The following is a 10,687-nucleotide window of genomic DNA, read 5'->3' as shown; positions in this document are numbered from 1 at the left end:
GGCAAAGCATACTGAACAGAGTCCCTTTAAATAATAAGTGGTTACATCACAATTCAGAGACTTCAACCTGTCTCACACGGATGATGTACACCAGTCTAGCCATAAAAGGGCATGCAGGAAATGAGCAGCATCACACACTATGCACCAGAGTCAGCAAGAGAGGTGAGTAAAATGGCTGCCAGCAGCACATGGCAAACAAAGCAGGGAAAAAACCCTGACAGTGTTAGATATAATGGTGGGTTTTTAGGTGGCCAAGCAACGTAGTTGCTGGACAACCTATTTTTATTGTCAGGATTATTATTATTATTAGGTTGCCATGCAACGAAGTTGCAGGACAACCTATTGTTATTGTCAGGATTATTATTATTTGTATTACTAGTTGGTAAGCCTGCCCAGAGGGCAGTCTATGTATTGTTAATAAAAAACTAAAGAAAAAATGTATCTACAGAAAAAAATAAACAAATTATCAAAAATAAAAAAATTAAACCTAATCCCTATGAAAATTAAAAAGCGTCCCCCAAAATAAAAACACCCCGTAATCTAATGCTTAACTACTAATAGCCCTTAAAATGTTTTTTGTAGGGCATTGCCCTAAGTTGAACAGCCCTTTTGCAGTTACCAAAAATTCTAAGTCCCCCTAACAGTAAAACCCACCACCCACCAAACCCCCCAAAATAAATAAAGCTAACACTAAAAAACCTAAACTATCCATTGCCCTGAAAAGGGCATTTGTATAGGCATTGCCCTTAAAAGGGCATTCAGCTCTTTTGCTGCCCATCCCTAATCTAAAAAAATTAAAAATATTTAAAAAATAAAAACCTAAGTCTAACCCCCAAACATTAAAAAAAATAAACCTAAATTAAAATTAATCTAAAATTACAGCAAATAAAAAAATCTAATATTACAGAAAATAAAAAAACAAAATTATCAAATGTAAAAAAATTATACCTAATCCCTATGAAAATAAAAAAGCTCCCCAAAATAACCCCCCCCCCTCTCTAAGAATAAACTACCAGTTTATTCTGCCTGATTTGAATAACCAATATAATTTCAGTAGGTCTCATCCTATTGGCTGACTTGAATTTGAAGAATCAAATCAGCCAATAGGAATTTAAGGGACACCATCTTTAATCGCGTACCTTGAATTCACTATCAAGAGTACGGCAGCGATCGTACGAAGAGGATCCTCCACGCTCCATGGCTCCGCGGTTGCCGGTCTTCAGTTCCAGGGTTGCCAGTCTTCAGCTTGGCGGTCATCGGTCTTCAGCTCTGCTCCGGATTGTTCCTGAAAGAAGAAAGATGAAGTCACCGCTTGGAAGAAGACTTCACCGCATGACAGGACCTTTTCCGCCGGACTTCTGGAACGGATTAGGGTAGGCACTTTGTAAAAGAGCTAAATGCCCTTTTAAGGGCAATGCCCAACAAATGCTCTTTTCAGGGCAATGGGTAGTTTAGGTTTTTTAGTGTTAGGTTTTCTATTTTGGGGGGTTTGGTGGGTGGGGGGTTTTACTGTTAGGGGGGGCTTTGTTTATTTTTAATGTAAAAGAGCTGTTTATCTTTGGGCAATGCCCTGCAAAAAGCCTTTTTTAAGGGCTACTAGCAGTTTATTCTTAGATTAGGGGGTGTTTTTATTTTGGGGGGGCTTTTTTATTTTCATAGGGATTAGGTCTAATTTTGTAAACTTTGGTAATTTGTTTTTTTATTTTCTGTAATATTAGCCTTTTTTATTTTTTGTAATCTTAGCTTTTTTATTTTTTGTAACTTTAGTATTTTTTAGTTTAGGTAAATAGTGTTAATTTAGGGGGTGTTAGGTTAGGGGGCTTAGTAATTTAATTAGTTATTTGCATTGTGGGTGTTGGTGGTTTAAGGGGTTAATAGGTTAATTAGGTTTATTGTGATGTGGGGGTTTTGCGGTTTAGGGGTTAATAGGGTAAATAGGTTTATTGCGATGTGGGGATTTTGCAGTTTAGAGGTTAATAGGGTAATTACGTTTATTGCGATGTGGGGATTTTGCAGTTTAGGGGTTAATAGGGTAATTATGTTTATTGCGATGTGGGGATTTTGCAGTTTAGGGGTTAATAGGGTAATTAGGTTTATTGCGATGTGGGTGTTTTGCGGTTTAGGGGTTAATAGGGTAATTAGGTTTATTGCAATGTGGGTGGTTGACGGTTAAGGGATTAAGGGGTTAATTACTTATTATTTTGCGATGTGTGGGTTTGCGGTGTATGTGTTAATACTTTGTGTGGGAGTTTTTTTTTTTTTTTGTTATACTTCATGCAGTCTGTGTTTTTTTTTGTTTTTTTAAAGCTCCATTTGCCTTCGCTGTATCCCGGTGGCTTCAGAAAATGGCAGGGTGGTGAAAGAATCCACCTTTGGGTCCAGACTCCACAGAATCCTTCGGGGGATTCTTTCACCACCCTGCCATTTTCGGAATTCACCTGGATGCAGTTGGGGGGCTGATTGAAATTCTTCAGCCAATAGTAATGCAAGGGACACCATCTTGGATTGTGTCACTTGCATTGAAGAATCAGTGTATGGCGGAGACCGTATGAAAAGGATGCTCCGCGCCAGATGTCTTCAGGATGGACCCGCTCCACGCCGGCTGGATGAAGATAGAAGAGGCTGCCTGGATGAAGACTTCTTGCCACCTGGATGATGACTTCGCCGGCTGGATGAAGATAGAAGAGGCTGACTGGATGATGACTTTGCCGGCTGGATGGATCCTTCAAGCGGGACTTCGAGAACTGTAAGTGGATCGTCGGGGGTTAGCGATAGGTTTTTTTAAGTTTTTTTTTGGGTGGGTTTTATTTTTAGATTAGGGTCTGGGCAGTAATGAGCTAAATGCCCTTTTAAGGGCAATGCCCATACAAATGCCCTTTTCAGGGCAATGGGTAGCTTAGGTTATTTTAGATAGTTTTTTTATTTGGGGGGGTTGGTTGGGTGGTGGGTTTTTACTGTTGGGGGTGTTTGTATTTTTTTTGCCAGGTAAAAGAGCTGTTATCTTTGGGGCAATGCCCCACAAAAAGGCCCCTTTAAGGGCCATTGGTAGTTTATTGTAGGCTATGGGGTTTTTTATTATGGGGGGGCTTTTTTATTTTGATAGGGCTATTAGATTAGGCGTAAAAAAATTATTTTTGATAATTTGGTTTCTTATTTTTCGTATTTTAGTGTTTGTTTTTGTAACTTAGTTTTTGTTTTTTTTGTAAGAATGTTTAATTGTATATTTAAATAATTTTAGTAGGGCTATTTTTTAATATGTAATTTAGTTTATTTAATTGGTAGTTTAATTTAATTGTAGTATAATAGTTAGGGTAGGTTAATTAATAGTTTAAAATTAGTTTATTTTAATTCTACAGGTAAGTTTTAATTTATTTTAAGATAGGGATGTTGTAATTTGAATTTAAAGTTAAGGTGTTGTTAGGTTTAGGGGTTAATATCTTAATTTAGTTTTTTGCGATGTGGGGGGCTGACGGTTTAGGGGTTAATAGGTTTAGTTAGTGGTGGTGATGTGGAAGGCCAGAGGTTTAGAGGTTATTAAGTTTATTTAGTGGCGGCGGTGTCAGGGCGGCGATGTTGGGGAGTGGCGGCATAGGGGTTAAACATTTTAATATAGTGGTGGCGTTTAGTGAAATGGTATAAATTAAAGTTGGGAAAAAAACGAATAGACGCAGGATCGATGACTGCTAGTTAACAACAGTCCAATGCTCATCGCCCCATACTTGGTGCGCATGCTTTTGACGGCTTTTTTTATATATAAGGAGAGCGTATTGAGATCCGCGGCTGTGATGTTTGGCGATGTTAGGCGAGCGTATTAATGCCGGCGAGTTGACACTTTGATAAATATGCCCCTATGTATGCTTACCTGCTAATTTAATTTCTTTCATAGTGGTGAGAATCCATGATCCATTACTCATGGAATTCAACTCCTGGTCACTAGGAGGAGGCAAAAGATTTCCAAAATTACAATTTATCCCTCCCACCTCTCTGGTATGCTAGTCTTATGTCTAGCCAAGCAAGGAGAAGTAGAAATGTAGGAAAGGACAAAGCAGGGAAAATGAGGTGCAAACTAGAACTGCTGCCAGAAAAAAAATAATTTAAAAAAATTTGGCAGGGCTCGTAGACTCTTACAAGCATGAAAGAAATTAATTTAGCAGGTAAGCATACATTTTGTTTTCTTTCAAAAGGTGGTGAGAATCAACGATCCATTACTCCTGTGAACAAATACCTATGCTCTGGAGTCCTCATTTTTGAAAGCCCAAGAAGTTAAAACTGATCTAGAAAAAAAGGGTTGTAATGCTATTTGGGGGAGACTTTCCTGTCTCCAAGTAAGCCTTGTGAATCAATAGTTTTAGCCAAGAAGCTAAAATAATGTCTGTGGCCTTCTGGCCTTTACGTTACTAGAGAAAAAAATAAATAACTTAGAAGATTCTCAATTTTTTTTTGAAGCTAGTAAGTAGAATTGTAATGCTCTGCATCTAAATTATGTAGAAGCCTTTCTTTAAAATCTTGTGGATTAGAACAAAGAGAAGGAATTACAGTTTCCCGATTGATGTTATCAAAAGAAACCACCTTAAAAAAAAGACATATGTAATCCTTAAAACCGCCTTATCCTGTTAAAAAATAAGATAAAAAAGGTTGGAAGAAGAGCAGACAATTCAGAAACTCTTCTGGTAGAAGACATTGCTAAAAGAAACAATATCTTCTAAGACAGAAGCTGAATGTGCAACAAAAGCTAAAAATGAGATACCTGAAAAGGTCTTAGAACCAAAGTAAGGTTCCAAAGAGGAAAAATCTGTTAATCACTGGTCTTATCCCAACTACAGCTTGAACAAAGCCCCAAATGTCATAAAGTTTAGCAATTTTCTTGTGATTAAACCAAGAAAGTGCGGACATCTGATCCTTTAAAGAACTCTCATATAAACTCTTATCTAAGCCCTCTTGGAAAAATTTAATAATTCTAGGAATTCTGATGGAATGCCAGTTGAATCCTTGTTTTTCACACCGGGAAAGAAAAACTCTTGTGATAGATCTTTCTTGAAACAGGCCTTCAGGCTTGAATTAAGGTAATAACTATAGGATCAGAAAAAAATAAATCTTGTTTGTCTTAAAATTAGGCATTCAATTTCCAAATCTTCAAGTTGAGAGATCTTGATGATAAAATGGAGCCTTGATATAGCAAGTCATTTCTTACTGGAAGAGACTACAGAGTCCCCAAACAATCGGCTAGATTACGAGTTTTGCGGTAAGAGCTGCTCATTACTAACTTGCAAGTTATTGTCACCCCTCACCTCCCTACAGCGCTGCTATTACAGGTTTGCAAAAACCCGGCGTTAGCAGGCAATAACTGAGCATAGAGCAAAATTGAGCTCCATACCGCACTCCAATACCAGCGATGCTTTGAGCTGGTTTTACGTGCTTGTGCACGATTTTCCCATAGACATCAATGGGGAGAGCCGGCTGAAAAAAAAACACCTGCAATAAAGGAGTGTAAAGCTCCGTAACGCAGCCCCATTGATTCCTAAATTTATGTTTACACCATACACCCTAACATGAACCCCGAGTCTAAACACCCCTAATCTGCCGCCCCCGACATCGCCGACACCTAAATTACACTTATTAACCCCTAATCTGTCGTCCCAATGTTGCCGCCACCTACATTATACTTATTAACCCCTAATTTGCCGCACCCAATGTCACCGCCACCCACCTACACTTATTAACCCCTAATCTGCCGCCCCCAACACCGCTGACACCTACATTACACTTATTAACCCCTAATCCTCCGACCCCAACGTCGCCGCCACTATACTAAAGTTATTAAACCCTAAGTCTAACCCTAACCCTAACACCTACTAACTTTAATGTAATTAAAATAAATCTAAACACAAACTACCATTAATAACTAAATAATTCCCATTTAAAACTAAATACTTACCTGTAAAATAAAGCCTAAGCTAGCTACAATATAACTAATAGTTACATTGTATCTAGCTTAGGTTTTAAGTTGGTATTTATTTTAACTAGGTAGACTAGTTAGTAAATAGTTATTAACTATTTACTAACTACCTAGTTAAAATAAACACAAATTTACTTGTAAAATAAAACCTAACCTGAGTTACACTAACATCTAACCTTAGACTACAATTAAATACATTACATTTATTAAATACAAATAACTAAATTACAAAAACAAACAAACACTAAATTACACAAAATAAAAAAGAAATGCTCAAATATTTAAACTAATTACACCTAATTTAGTAGCCCTATCAAAATAAAAAAGCCCCGCCAAAATAAACAAAAACCCTAGGCTAAACTAAACTGCCAATAGCCCTTAAAAGGGCCTTTTGTGGGGCATTGCCACAAAGAAATCAGCTCTTCTACCTGTAAAAAAAATACAAACAACCCCCCAACAGTAAAACCCACCACCCACACAACCAAACCCCCCAAATAAAATCCTAACTAAAAAAAAAACTAAGCTCCCCATTGTATGGGCATTGCCCTTAAAAGGGCATTTAGCTCTTTTTCAGCAAAACACTAAGCTAAAAATAAAACCCACACAATAAACCCTTAAAAAAAACCTAACACTAACCCCCGAAGATCCACTTACAGTTTTTGAAGACCCGACATCCATCCTCAATGAAGCCGGGAGAAGTCTTCATCCAAGCAGCAAGAAGTCCTCAACGAAGCCGGGAGAAGTCTTCATCCAAGCGGCAAGAAGTGGTCCTCCAGACGGGCAGGTCTTCATCCAGACGGCATCTTCTATCTTCATCCATCTAGCGCGGAGCGGCTCCATCTTCAAGACATCCGGCACAGAGCATCCTCTTCTTTCCACGGCTCTTCTCGAATGAAGGTTCCTTTAAGTGACGTCATCCAAGATGGTGTCCCTTGAATTCCGATTGGCTGATAGATTGAGCTTGCATTCTATTGGCTGATTGGAACAGTTTTTATTTGGGGGGTTTGGTTGTGTGGGTGGTGGGTTTTACTTTGGGGGGTTATTTGTATTTTTTTACATGTAAAAGAGCTGATTTCTTTGGGGCAATGCCCCTCAAAAGGCCCTTTTAAAGGCTATTGGCAGTTTAGTTTAGGCTAGGGTTTTTTTTATTTTGGGGAGTCTTTTTTATTTTAATAGGGCTATTAGATTAGGTGTAATTAGTTTAAATATTTGATCATTTCTTTTTTATTTTGTGTAATTTAGTGGGGTTTTTTTGTAATTTAGTTAATTGCATTTAATAGATGTAATTGATTTAATTGTAATGTAAGGTTAGGTGTTAGTGTAACTCAGGTTAGGTTTTATTTTACAGGTAAATGTGTATTTATTTTAACTAGGTAGCTAGTAAATAGTTAATAACTATTTACTAACTAATCTACCTAGTTAAAATAAATACAAACTTAGCTGTGAAATAAAAATAAAACCTAAGCTAGATACAATGTAACTATTAGTTATATTGTAGCTAGCTTAGGGTTTATTTTACAGGTAAGTATTTAGTTTTATAAAGGAATTATTTAGTTATTAATAGTAGGTTTTATTTAGATTTATTTTAATTACACTAGTGAGTGTTAGGGTTAGGGTTTAATAACTTTAGTATAGTGGCGGCGACGTTGGGGGCGGCAGATTAGGGGTTAATAAATGTAGGTAGGTTGCAGCGATGTTAGGGGCGGCAGATTAGGGGTTAATAATATTTAACTAGTGTTTGCTATGCGGGAGTACGGCGGTTTAGGGGTTAATATGTTTATTATAGTGGTGCCGATGTCCGGAGCAACAGATTAGGGGCTAAAAAATGTATTTTAGTGTTTGCGATGCGGGAGGGCCTCGTTTTAGGGGTTAATAGCTGGTTTATGGGTGTTAGTGTACTTTTTAGCACTTTAGTTATGAGTTTTATGTTACGGCGTTGTAGGATAAAACCTATAACTACTGACTTTCTGTTTACGGTATGGATCTTGACGGTATAGGGTGTACCGGTCACTTTTTGGCCTCCCAGGCAAACTCGTAATACTGGCGCAAAGGAAGTCCCATTGAAAAAGGACTTTTTGAAAGCTGCGGTAGTTACGTTGCGTTACGGCCAAAAAAGTGTGCAGTGTAGCTAAACCTGCAAGACTCGTAATACCAGCGGTAATGAAAAAGAGCCATAACGCTGCTTTTTCACCCAGAACGCAAAACTCGTAATCTAGCCGTATGTTCTGCATGGCCAAGCTGTAAGAATCAGAATTACAGATGAGAGCTCTAGTTTGATCCGAGCTATCGTAATTTATGAGTTCATATTCGGAATTCAGTCCCTGGTTTGTAGCCTCAAAATCCAAAAGACCTCCATTTTTACCTCCCTTTTTCCCAGAATCTTATCTCTATTTCCTTTTCTTCTGGGAGTTAGGATTCTTTCTATTGCAGTCCATCTCAATGTGTATGATTTCTTTTGATGATTTAGTCTAAATTGCTTCACCAGGGGAGTTGATGAAGTACCAACTACTTAAAAGGTGCTCCCTAATCCATGTTCTAACCTCTCTTGTCATCCTACGTACTGTAAATTGCAGGTTACACACATGATTAAATATATCACATATGTTGATCTGCAGTTCATTAAAGTTTTTTTAGTAAAAACTTCTCCTGTAACCACCGATTGAAAATCTATACCCAAATAAACATAATCAGAGGCTACACAATGACCTGTACCACATCTAAACATGCTCTTATGTTCTAACCAAGAGCTCTGTGTGGTAGTAAGTGGTTTTATCTGTGTAGGTGAGAGTCGATTCCCTCGGGTCATGCCTTTTCTATATCCAAACCTGCATCCTTCCTTAACTACCTTTACTAAGTCATCATCAGCTAATAGGATCGGGAAATGTTCCTGAATAATGGCACAAATCTCCTGATACTGTTCCGAATATGCTGTGACAAAAGTTATTTAAGTTATTCATTTAATATTGATTCTTCTTAGTTCTTCCCAATTTTTTCTCTATCCTCTCTGTAAACACACCCTCTAGCCTTGTTGATCATATGGTCAACAAGGCTAGAGGGAGAGTGTAGCCTCAAGCCGGTCAGCAAGTTGATTTGAATGTTCTTTATACTGTTCTTCCTCCGTACAATTTCTTTTTAATCTCATAAACAGTCCTTTGGCTATTGCATGAAAACCCCTTTGCGGCTTTTGCCATGTAGCAGGGTGTCACCACTAATGGGTTTTCTATATACTTCATATAAAACCATATTGATTATGTGATTTTAGATTCTCATATTCTGAGATATATTAACAGAATGTCTACAGATTCTTATATTAAGCTATACATTTTTAATGAATATCTTGTTCGTGCTAACTAGACATGATGTCTCCTCCCTTGTTGACATTACACGGAAATGTAAGTAACCTCTTCCTGTACAATATTTTATTCATATATTCCAAAGGTAAACAAATTTCCAGTCAATGTGACTCTTTTGTGTGATAAACACCACAAGGGACTTCCTGAGACTTGCGTTGCCATGTCTGATTTATTTACCTCTGGTAATTAAATGTATGGTTTGAGATAGCAGTTTTTTTTAGCATGGAAGCAAAGGTTCTTTGAATGCATTTTGTGTTGATATGATCTAAGCAGATGGCAATGCAAAGGTTTGCTTATTCAATGCTAGTGTACAGGGGACTTGGGCTTAGGTTTGGGATACATGATTAATTTTGTTTCCATTTTGTTACTTCCCTTATAAATACATTCTTTTATACATAGATATGATATTTTACCCAAATGGTAAAGATGGAGCCTTTACCAAGATATCATCCAGGTAGGGAGCCACCACACCAAAATTCCCCCGAGCTCTTATTACAGTCAAGAGGGTTCCCAGCACCTTTGGGAAGATTCTGGGAGCAGTATCTAGACCAAATGTTAGAGATACAAACTGATTATGTTTGTCCTGTAAAGCAAAACTAATAATGGTCCTTGTGGATAGGAATATAAGGGTAAGCATCCTTTAAATCTATCGAGGACATATATTGCCCTTGCAGAAAAGGGGAAATAAAAGTCTGTTTAGTTTCCATCTCGAGGTAGGAAATCTGAGAAACGTGTTTAAAATGTTAAAATCCAGAATAGGCCTGAAAGTTCCCTCTTTTTTGGGAACAATAAAAAGGTTGAAACCTTTCTCGGAAAAATCTTTATTTACAGCCCATTCAGCATCGCTGGGAAACTATGTTTAAAGTCTAAGGTTCCAAAACAGACCGTGACCAAGCTTTCCTAATAAAAGCATTATCTGTTTGTTCTGTTCTCTCCCTTAGACTTGTTGTACTGAGGAAGAAAAAATCCTTTACCTCTGGTCACAGCAGAAATGATGGCGACTAGACCAGGCCCAGACAAAATCTTTCCTTGAAAGGGAGGGATAAAAGTATATTTATTTTTAACCATGTCAGAAGTCCGTGATTTTAGCCCTAAGGTCCTTTTGGTCAATGCCGCTAATTCTATATTTTTGGTATTAATCAAGATTATGTCAAAAGTTGCATCACAAATTAAGTCATTAGTTGACCTTATAAGATTCAAACATAGCTGAAAGTCTTCATCTACGGAATAATCTGATAATTTATCAGTTAGATTGTCTCACCAAAGAATAGAAGCTGCTGCAAGGCAGACAATGCAAACAGCCGGTCTAAAAAGAAACTTGCTTAGTGAAAAAAAACTTTCTGTGAAAGGACTACAATTCAGTTGATAGGGTCTTTGA

The sequence above is a fragment of the Bombina bombina genome, chromosome 1 (assembly GCF_027579735.1).
Source record: "Bombina bombina isolate aBomBom1 chromosome 1, aBomBom1.pri, whole genome shotgun sequence".
NCBI lineage: Eukaryota > Metazoa > Chordata > Amphibia > Anura > Bombinatoridae > Bombina > Bombina bombina.
The sequence above is the reverse complement of the archived record's forward strand: the minus strand, read 5'-3'. Positions refer to the sequence as shown.